A 12,160-nucleotide genomic window follows, 5' to 3' on the forward strand; every position below is an offset into this window, starting at 1 on the left:
CCTGTTTAGCTGATCGCAGGCTTGCATCCGCTCAAATCGTACCGTCAGCATCTACGACTTAGGAAGGCCTTCAGATCAAGTTTAAAGGACGTCGAGCACCAGTCTTCCCCAAATAATTAGCTTTTTTTACGTCAATCCGTGACCAACTTCCCCTGCTCAAATCCAAATCTGAAGGACAACTACAGCCGAAAATCAAAATAATGTTACTCTTTACTCATCCTCATTTCGTTCCATATGTATAAGTTCAAAAAGGATCATATGCCATACTACCACAATGCTTTTTGTTGCTCCTTTGTGTTGCATGGAAAATACAACAGCATACGCTCTTTTTTTTGGAATGACAATAATTACAAATAACGCTCATTTTACGCTCGGAGAGCTAACCTAATTACATGTACATCATAGTTGATTGCAAAAGCAAGGTCACAGGTTTGCAGACAGATATAGCTCTGTGGCCTGTTTTTTTCCATGGCATCGCTTGCATAATTCTTAGTCAATCTGTGTCGGTCCCCCACGTATCTGTGTGTTCCCAAATGCGAGAACATTATGTAACCCTCACTCCTTGCTGCACGAGTAATTATAAATACTTTGAGATTTTGATGGGGAACGGTAAGAGCTCTTGTTTTAAATTATTTGAGAGGTCTGAATTTTACAAAGCTCATTAATAGCGACTGTTTTATGGTAAATAGATCAAAAATATGCTGAGGAGGACAACGGATCTCGTCGGAGTGCCGTGATCGTTCTTGTCCTCACAGGATTTTTCTGTTTGCTTTCATGAAGGTTGGTTTAACTTTTCTGTATTACCTGTATTAGTCTCATTTCTGTCAAATGTTTGAGAATGCTAAAATCTTCTTTAGTATGAATTCAAGGTGTGATCTTTGCAAAAAAACGTTTGGGTGTATTGCTGGCAGAACACACAACCCTTTCGTATGTACAACAAGTGCTGGCCTCCACAGTAAGCACACTTGAGCAGGCCCAGTGCTAGGAACATGATTCAGTTATCGTAGATATTCTTCAACAAGTTTATCATTTGTTCATCATGGTATCCATGCAGCTATAAAATTCCTTACAAACCAAAAAGCATGGTTCTTTCATGCTAAATTTGTTGTGATAAACTGAAGAGTCTATTTTCGTCTTGACTGGTACATCTGGTTTCAACCAGAGAATGCACTAAATTTTCAATATTTAACTGCAAAAACCTGCACTCTATACAACTGGGCATATCCAGACACATTGTGTAGTCGAGCAAACTTTAAAAGCAGTATAAGACAGCAGCTTCACAACCAAAAACCCAGTAGAAGCCAAAGTTGATGCTGATTAGACAGTGAAGGATAAGAGAAGAAACAAATGAACACGTGGAAAAAGAAGAAAGAGGATTAAGAGTTGGGGCATTAAAGGTTCTTTCACGTGATCCATCAAGAGTACATGCAGACAGTGTTTGTTATAGCTACGGTCATTATTCCATCTCTACAGCACTTCACAGACAGAACGAAGCTTAGCTCCAATCCCCAAGGGCTTCCTGGTCGAGGATTGATTCATACTTGTTTTTGGTCCATTTAATTACCCTTCTTCCTACTGAAGGTCTTTGCACATCCTTTTCTGCACTACAGAATGTTCATTCAAGCCTGATGGATGGCCCTCGTTTGCTACTAACTGGATGTAGTTATTCACTGAGCATCATTAGATACTTTTGATTTATTTTACAAACTTATTTACTATGCAACTAGAGGCTCACTGGAAAAATACTACCTATAAATATCAGACAACTCACTCAAGTTTCCAGCTAAAATCAACACTAGTAAGAGTAAAACACCAATTACTTGTATTCCTTTTCATGCAAATTATGATTACATAAACATTATGGATTAATAAAGACTATTTTTGCACGCTTCCTTGCACAATTCTATGTTATGACCTCAAAACCATAGCACATGATTTACAACTAATATATAACCAGCAGCATACTGTATGCATGGCTTTTCTGAGTTTAAAAAAATCAGTAGTAACTCTGTTTAGTGTTTAGTAACTCACCTGCTTCAGCATTGAACTTTGGGCTCCGATATAAGTCTTACAAAACACGAGTGATGATAAAAGAGCTGAAGACTTGTAAAAACAAGCTAAAAATGTGTTTTTATCTCACATTTGATAACGCAACACATACAACAACCATTGACATAAAATGTTGCTATGACTGTCACGATCATCTGTTTCGAATAAAACTAAACTCACAGGAACTCTTCCAGAAATATCTCCACAGTACATTTTTCAAATGAGCCTATAGGTTGTTCTTTAATTTAGCAAATAATGTTTCAATTTACAGATCCATCGAGAAATTCACAGGAGATATTTGGTAAGGTGGGCACTCAATAAATCTTTAACAGATTACAAAAGCATACCGACTCTCTTTTGCACACAAAAAGAAAATCTTAACAAAATCCATCTGGTGCAACATTTGGCCAACCAGCCTCTCCTTAGATGAGCAGCTTTCCCGTAGGAAAGAAAAATCACAAAAGAGATCTCGTTTGATATCTCAATTGTTTCTCCTAGACTGCCGTAAGATTGTGAGCCTCCAGAGAAAAAAAATTAATCACACTTACAATCACACAAACTGTCTTCATACTGTATATACCAAGCTACCACATCTTTCATATTTGCGTAGGCCTATATAAGAGATTTCCTTACATATGGAAATATGCTGCTATTAATTTTATAGCTCCACGCTATATGCAATCTATTCTTATTTCAGGAGATCATCTGAGGGAGGAACAAGCATTAATGAGAACTAAATCTCCTGAGCTATGAAAACGTGCAATTTTTCTCTGGGTTGTATTTCATGCCTTTGATTTGAAGAAGATCAGCTTTAGTCATGTAGCAATTATAGTATGAGCCACGAACACGAGACTGTATGTTAGCTGCTGCTGAAAATGTCCACCGGTGTTAATGAATGCACATCTGATGGCCGCTACTCTCAGTAAAGCCGGTGGGAATGCTAGCCAGCCTGCTAATGGATTGAAATTCCACATCCAGCTATTCCAACTAAAACAAGTGGCACTCACGCGGGCCAAGACTTGGCAGGCGGCGTTGTGTGGCGTAAACAAAAAAGTGACTGACTAATGTTCCCTCCCTGTCAAACGGCCATCATTCGCTCTCAAAGGAATGATTGATTGTATCCTTTCCAGTGACTGATGTTGACAGCAGTAGAATCATAAAAATGAGTCGAGATGCTTTACTAAACGAGCATGATGAATTAAGGTGTTTGCCACCGAGTGATTATCTGGAAAACAATTTGGAATTTGGCTTTAAATAACTGATATGAAAATACAACAGATTTGATTTATTGGATGAGTTAACAACCCATTAAGGTAAACGAATCAAACCTTTACACACAAATTTGTGATAGTGAAATGCAGCTGGCCAAATTGAAAGAACAAACTGGGCCACAGATGTAAGAATTTACTGAATGTGATTTACTGAAATTGCATAAGAATTCCCATTGGATTTGATTGCTGCATGCTGCAACGATGACACTTGTATTGCAGTTATTTATTTGTGTTATTTTATGTCGATTTAGCAATCTTATTTGTGTTTGTATGTGTCGTATTTAATTTAAATCCTACAGTGTTGCACAAGCCTTTCTTTAGTAGTTTTGAACTCCAGTTGTGCATCAGAAATAACCTTCTCCATTACAGTACAATGAGAGTGAATGAATTAAAATGGAATGAGTTATGCGGATTGTTTGCCAATTGTTGAAATGTATGAGTCATGCCGTCACATTCATTCATTGCCTCTGTTTTATATGACGTGCATAACTTATTCCATTTTCAAGAGAAGATTGTTCGTATCTGATTGCATATAGTACTACACAGAGAGCAAAATAATGCTCTTTTACGAAAATAAACTCCTCTTGTTTACGCTGTCACGAAGGATGACAAGCGAAACACAGCATCCTGGCAGGTTTAAAGGATGAGATCAGTGGGAAGAGCATGTACCACTCATGTTCTGGGCTTAATGTCACCATGGACAAAAGAACTCCCTTAGAAGCTCCTACCCATACAGTAGAGCTTGCCAAGAAAGCCAGCAATATTGCAGAATAAATCATGAGCGTATGTGGTCATTCCTTTTCTGCAGTACCTAATGAACCTTTGGAAAAATGAATCAAAAAGATAGGCTGATAGTAGTATAGTGTTTTCTGTGATTGTATCAAATGGGATGTTTTTTTAGAGTGGAACAAACCAACTCATTCCAAATTCTGATGCCTTGCTGTTGTTTTCCCTTTCAAAATATGATGTCACTTCCTGGAGGAGGATGTCACTGAAGACATAGTTCACCAAAAATGAAACATGTTCCAAGAAGTAGATGAGTTTGTTTCTTCAGTGGGAACAGATTTGGAGTGATTTGGAGTGAACAGTGATGTTTTTATCAGCTGTTTGGACTCTAATTCTGACGGCACCCATTCACTGCAGAGGATCCATTGGTGAGCAAGTGATGCAATGCTACATTTCTTCAAACCTGTTCTGATAAAGAAACACACTCTACATCTTAGATGGCCTGCAATTTTAATTTATGGGTGAACTATTCCTTTCATTAACTAAAATGATTTTATGAAATACTAACAAGATGGAAAGTGCATATTAACCTTTAGGTTAAAGAAAACTACATGTCCATGTTTTGCTTGAAATATTATGACTGAATAAAGGAAAAAGTATGATCTTATAGGAGATCTATATACTTTTTTTTTCAATTTTATTTTTCCATTATTGAAGATATAAAGACATGGCAAAATGGAAGCACCCAACAGTCTCCCACAAACAAATGAAAAAAGAGACATCTATGAATATGCTCTTTTCATACAGGTGTCTTTATTTAGCAGGCACAATTTGTTCCCGGAAATCTGCCCATGAAATGGATTACTTACCAATGGGGCACATTTAGTCCACTAGAGTACAAAGCGAGCCCCAACCATGTGACATAATTACGGAAGACGCATTTTTGTTCTTTTCTTTTCATGAAAGCAAATTTTCAGCTTGTTTGATTTAGGTTAGACATCATGTGCATTCATGCTTTTTAGAATAGTAATAATGAAAAATGGTTCAATGTTTTATCAGCTGAAACCGATTGTATGGCTTTAATACAGTATATCATATATCTTTTTTGACATATTAAAAAGTTATGAATGTTGCTGCATTTAGCAAATAGGTTTTGTGGCCCCTGTTGCTTCAAATGAATAAATGAATTCAAATAAGAAATAAACAGGGATGTTGTTGGTTATTCCTAAGTACTTCTGTGTTTATTTGCATGCAGTATGAGCAATAACGTCAAAATAATAAGACAGATCAGCCTAATGTTTTAGCATATATTCTGAAGACATTACAGAAGTGAAATCATATTTGTCCTGTTACACCTGAAAGGGCATTGACAGTTCTTTATGAAAATACATGTTCTGAGCAGGCAGGTGAAGACAAGGCTTTCAGTAGTAATCTTCTTATCATACAGTATGCAATATAAGTTATCAGCAGAAAAAGACACATTTGAGGTGGGTAAGGGTTACAAAGACCTCTTTTCATAAGGACAATTTTGTATTAAATAGCTCTTCTCAATGACATGTATCTAATTTTCCACAGAGCATTATTAGGAAGACCCTTATAAATCAGAATGCATAATGCCTAAAACTGAAAGTTTTCAGATTTTATGGCTGATATAATGCAGATATGTACATAATACAACTTAATGACATAAAATGTACATATAAATGCACTATAAAGAGTTAGAATTTATTGAACATGTTTTACACTACATTTATTATTATTATTATTATTATTATTATTATTATTATTATTATTATTATATGTATTTTCAAGTGCAAGTATTAATTGCAAACAATTATTTTAATAATAAAATGCACTCTAAAGAGTTGAACATTATTGAAGATGTTTTACAAATTATAAATTTATTTGTTTATTAGTTATAATAATAATAATAATTATTATTATTATTATTATTATTATTATTTATAAGTGCAAGTATTAATGGAAAACTATTATTTTAATAATAAAATGCACTCTAAAAGTTAAAATTTATTGAACATGTTTTACAAATTATTTATTTATTTGTTATTATTATTACTATTAATATTATTGTTGTTGTTGTTGTTGTTGTTATTATTATTATTATTATTATTATTATTATTATTATTATTATTATTATTATTATTATTATTATTGGCAAGTGCAAGTACGAATTGCATATTATTATTATTTTTATAATAAATTACACTGTTACTGAACACATTTTTACACATCTGTAGTAATAATAATAATAATAATAATAATAATTATTATTATTATTATTATTATTATTATTTTATTTTGTTGTCAAGAAGAGACAATTGAGAAATCAAATACATCTCAATTGTGATTTCCACTTTAACTTTAATTCGACATTATGGAAAACACTGTGGGAAATTATCCCTAGGAATACAACACAAGTATCTAGTTGCGTTGTATTGTATGCTACTATTTCTTTGAAAAGGGAGGTTGTACAGGGTCATTTATAATGCATCTCCAGCATTGCTTCAGCATTGTTGTTTTGTGCTTTGGGTCTGTAGGAGAGATGTGAGGAAAGCTGCTGAGAGGTGTTTTGGCCCCAAGGACCCATGATGCAAACGTGTTCCATGGAGGCGCCATAAATATGTCATCTATGTGCATGCACACAAAAATACACCCATGGCGAGTAATTGCAGCTGTTCGTAAAGGTAATTGTCTCCAGCTTGTTTCTACTTACTCATCATTTTATCAGATTAGCCTTAGTGAGAAGGTGATGGGTTATGCAAATGAAGCCAGTTAACTTCAATATGGAAGATTAAAGTGTTACAGATTCAAAACGAGCTAGACTCATTCAACAACATTTGTGCGAGTAACAGACACATACACTTGACTCTTCTCAATTTTGTTTGTTTTGCATTTTTTTTAACGCAATAAGGAGCATTAAACATACACAATGTTTATAGGTACAAGTACAGTTTTGCTACAACATTATACATAATAACATGAGACTTGTGTTATAGAATTTTAATATAATTTATTTATTGTTTGTTTGTGAAAGAAATGTTCCACTCATAATGTCTTGGGAAGGCTGCCACATTTTATTAAAAATCAGCTAAGAGAGGCAAAAATATTACTTAAATTAATAATAATAATAATTATTATTATTATTATACTTTTGTCTTGTTATTAGAAAGTCCAAATTATTACTTTAATTGCAAGTATCATACTATTAATAAATAATAATAATAATAATAATTTTATTAGAAAGTTTAAACTGTTCCTTTAATTGCATAATAATAATAATAATTATTATTATTATTAGTAGTAGTAGCAGTAGTAGGCAATTATTATAATTAAAGCTCTTTCATTTATGCTATGTATGAAATCTCGTGATGTATTTATAATTTTCATGCATAACATTCAAATCTTAATTATTTACAGTACTTATATATTATATATTATTATTATTTTATGTATTTTTTTCTTGATACAAATCTCTTAGTCTCAACAGAAAACAGCAAGGGTGTACATTGTGTACATGTTTCCTCAGTTTGGCCTGTTGGGAGGCAATTCTTATCAACAATACCTTCTTATTCCAGATGAGTTACCAAAGTCGGATTTATCTTCAATGTTTTGTCCTGAATCATTTCTTTTTTTCCCCTTCTTCTCTTTTTGTACATAAAGGTAATCCCACAATTCACAGTCAAGCACTCAAGGCTCACTGAAGCATACTTATTGGCAAATGCCTGCAAGGACAAGCTCTCTGCGAACCTCTCATTGCACTTGTTTAACTTTTAACGCCTCCACCGAAACACACAGCGAACAATATGATAATTCCATGCGGTCATTTCAGATTGCAACGGGCGTTCACTGCTTGAACTTCCGGTGAGCAGTCGAGGACACTTAGTCCATGTCCTCCAATTTTCTAACCCCTTTCGACACACATTGTAGAAAAGGCCATTCGGATCATTCCCCGCAATAATGGAGAGAAGTCTCTCATTCAGAGGTCAGCGCAGGACTGTGTGGAGAGAGTTTGAGAAGTCAAAGAGGGAATTTCGTAGCATTACAATTAGTGTGCTGACCAGTATAGTGTACCATTCAATTTTACTTTTCAGTAGAATTGAAACAGAATGAAATGCAAAGATATTAATGAAGCTAAATGATGTTAAACTCTTTGACTTTGTGTGTCAGAACATATTGTACATACTTACATTTACATGTATTCATTTAGCTGACGCTTTTATCCAAAGCGACTTACAATTGCTATATATGTCAGAGGTCGCACGCCTCTGGAGCAACTAGGGGGTTAAGTGTCTTGATTCGAACCCGGGTCTCTCACACCAAAGGCATGTGTCTTATCCACTGCGCCATCACCACCACCACTTAAACCACTAAACTTAAACATTTGAATTTAATTAATTGAATGTTGTATTTAGATGTAGTGTTTGCCTAAGAATATTTATGTAGTATTTATGCTGTATTATTATAAAATAATATACTATATTTATGCTGTATTTGTTATTTAAAAATAATCAATCACAATGCAATGATCTTTGCTCTTTTGTTAAAAAAGTGCATGCATGTTTGATGCTATTAATAGCTGTTAAACTGTGAGATACTGAGTAATTTATTGTTTTTTTAATTGTCAGATACACAAATTTTTGAGTAGATACTAGAATTTAATTTAACATAAAGAAATTTTATATTTTTTCAGTGAACCAGTGCTATTTTAATATTATTAACATACTATTATGCGCTGTAAAAAATTGTTTCTACACCAAATATGTTCAGTGTATTATTTATTAGTATAGAATTAGAATGAAATTAGCTTTCATTTTTACATTTTTATTTTCGTTTAGCATTTAGTAATTTTCTTATGCTTTTGAGGTTTTATTTATTTATTTGCTTTTTTTAATTATCTTTATCTTTTATTTTTTTGTTTTAGTTTAAATAATTTTAGTACTTTAGATTAAATTTATTTTATTTCGGTTTTTATTCATTTATTTATTCAGCTGTATTTAAATTACAGAAACCCAAACAACTACCACCACTACTACTGCTAATAGTTCTATAATGGGGGCCGATTCTATTCATATTCAGAAAATGAGCCAACTTATTACTTTTGCACATGAGGGAAGTGAGTTCAGCTCATGAGCATTGTCCAGTGTCTATGCTGTGTCAGTCATGTAGTGTGAAGTGCAAGGGTAAAAATAAGTGGTTTATTCAGGTGTTGTGAAGCAGTCTGAAGTCCAGTCAGGCAGTGAACAGCAGTGTGCAGACAGATGAAAACCACAGCAGCCTCCTACAGCTCCATCTACCGCAGTCCATAGACTTCTCCATCCCTCCACATCTATGGCCAGAATCTTTTCATGTCTTTGAGGCACACTAGCTTAGCAGCTTGCAGAGCTGAGACCTTCCTGACTCAGAGGGGAAAGTTCAAAAACCACATTACATCAGTGCTATATTCAGCAGAGGATGGTTCAATAAATAAGGTAACAACAAGACTCCTCGTACAGTATATGTATTATTCTGGTGACATGATGTCCACTCAGAATAAATATTTTGCAATTGTTTCTTCTAGTATTGAATTTAATGCAGAACGTTAATTGAGACTTTTACTTAAATCTCCTTCTTCAGGTGTTTTGATCAACTTCAGCAAGGATTAATGCATTCTGATTTGATAGATTATCATTCATTAGCTTATCAATTGCCTGTTTACTATATGTACAAGAGCTGATGCAGTGATGTACAGATCAGTCAATTAATCAATCAATAAATCAATCAATCATATCAATCATCTGAAATCCCTCCGTCCCAGAACTTTCCAAAAACCCTTAGATTGCATAAAGGATCTCTAAATTATTAACCCACCTATACGCCCACTGGGTAAAGTAAATTGGAAAGAATGATGCTTACTGACCTTTTGTTTATCTGCCCTTCTTCTGTCTATATTAGGCACAGCTGAGTGGTTATATGGTTATTACTGTACCCCTGAGCTTCTGTAACCCTGCTCTTTTCTGCTGAGGGGAGGCTTTTGGCTGAAGGAACATGGCTGCTTTTCACAGGCAGTGATAGCTCTAGTGCTTTTATACAGCGTTGGGTGGCCAGATACTGATGTGCTGTGTGCACTACAATCAACGGAAGGGAATAGGTGGGAAAGTCAAAAATGCAATCATACAACTCTTTGTTAGAAGATGAAGGTGGCTTATTGTTGCACCTAATTGATTTTGTCTCCCCATAGATGATTGCTGAAAAATCACCCTGTATTAAATCTTTTAGTGACTGAATAAGGAATAAGGTGATGAGTCTTACTGCAGCTTTAACTTCCCACATGACTGTCAAGCATCATGCCGGTAGTGCTGCATTGAATTTAATTATTGGTCGTCCTAGTGTTTCATGTTATACTGGAACATGTACAACTATAGAACAAATAAACACAAGGTCAAGTTGTTATGTATGAAAAGGTTAAAGCAAAACAATCACAGTTGCACTAGACCCTGAGCGGTTATTTTTCTTACTGAAAAAAACAAACGTGAATTTCACATGCGAATCCATACTGACCATGTGCTACCATTTAGAGGAAATAAAAATTCAAGACTGAAATAATATTATATGTACATTTTATTTCAGCTAGTTGTCAAAGCAACAGTTTTCATTTAAATACGTACCTCTGTGCACTTTCTGTGTGACACCGTTTTACATACCTTCCTGCACGTTTCGCCGCAGTTTTAAAGAGAAATGTCCACTGAGTGGCACTAGGTTAACACAGGTTATATACGTGAACCCTGGCACGTTTTTATTATGTTGATATAGGTACGTATTGCTGTGTTTTTATTATGTTGCTACAGGTACGTACTGCGGTGGTTCAGAATTCAAATATCTGGGGTCTGTCCCTAAAAGTCAATGCTCTATCGTGTTGGAAATATGCCCTACACCAAACCCAACCCTAAACCTACCCGATAGTAAAACTGATATAAAAACGTATTTGTTGATGCAACCGTGCCATTTCAACTTCCTTTTATGCAGATTTGAACTGTTTTGTCCAACCGTAGTTACACGGGGTTTGAACCGGAGCTCCTCACCTTCTAAGTACGGCTCCGTACTCTGTGAACTACCGAACAAACTTTCCGTCTATGAAAACCCATAGATACGAGGCTGGATATGTGCGATGCTAATATTCAAAAGCATCAGTTTTCAAATCTCCCAGCATATTAATATTGTCTTGAAGTCGTAACATGATATTCTTAAAGTAATTGTGGGAAAAATACACTTTATTAATCAAAACTCTGTAAATTTGTGTGAAAAGGAGTAAAAGGTGTCAGAGTTTTACTGCCTCTAGTGTTTGTTTGTTTAGGAAACTGAAACTGCAGTAATATGTAGTTATTGGTATGTATTTTGTGTCTCGCTAAAAAGTGCACCCAGGTACGTAAATGCCATGAGACTAGGTTGAGTTTAAAATACTGAAATAACTGAACTGAAATAAATACTGTAAACTGAAATAAAAACTATACGGCTGGATGGATGAAAAACATGCATCAAAATTACTAAAATTAATGTTAAATTTTTTTTTATAAAAAAAATAAAAATAAAAAATAAAAACGAATAGATACAAAATTATACTATAATATATACATAAAATAAACAAAAATAAAACTTACTTAAATTTTAAACTAAAATTTAAAATTATAACAAATAATAATAAAAAACTAATAGTATCTCAATAATGCTAAAACTGAAATTAAAATAAATAAATACTACTGTAGATAGGCATTTAAAAAGTAACTAAACACGACAAAAACAAACAACTAGATTATTACAACTTTAGCTAAAATTAAAATGGAAAATATATAAATAAAAAAAATTATAATTCAAAATGAGATCAAACAAACTGTAATAGTATAGCAATAATAAAATAACACTGTTCTCAACCACCGTTCTTTAAAAAGTGAATATACTGTATGTGAAAGCTGCTGCTGTGGCCACATTTTTCATAAAATAAAATATGAGGGAAAATAGACAATGCACATGATGGGTCTCATTTATTATTAACTCAGTGTATGTGTGACGAAAAAAAATACAAATAAATGTCAGGTAACATTTCCACCAGAAAAGTGCGA

Source organism: Barbus barbus, assembly GCF_936440315.1.
Source record: "Barbus barbus genome assembly, chromosome: 8".
NCBI classification, from domain to species: domain Eukaryota; kingdom Metazoa; phylum Chordata; class Actinopteri; order Cypriniformes; family Cyprinidae; genus Barbus; species Barbus barbus.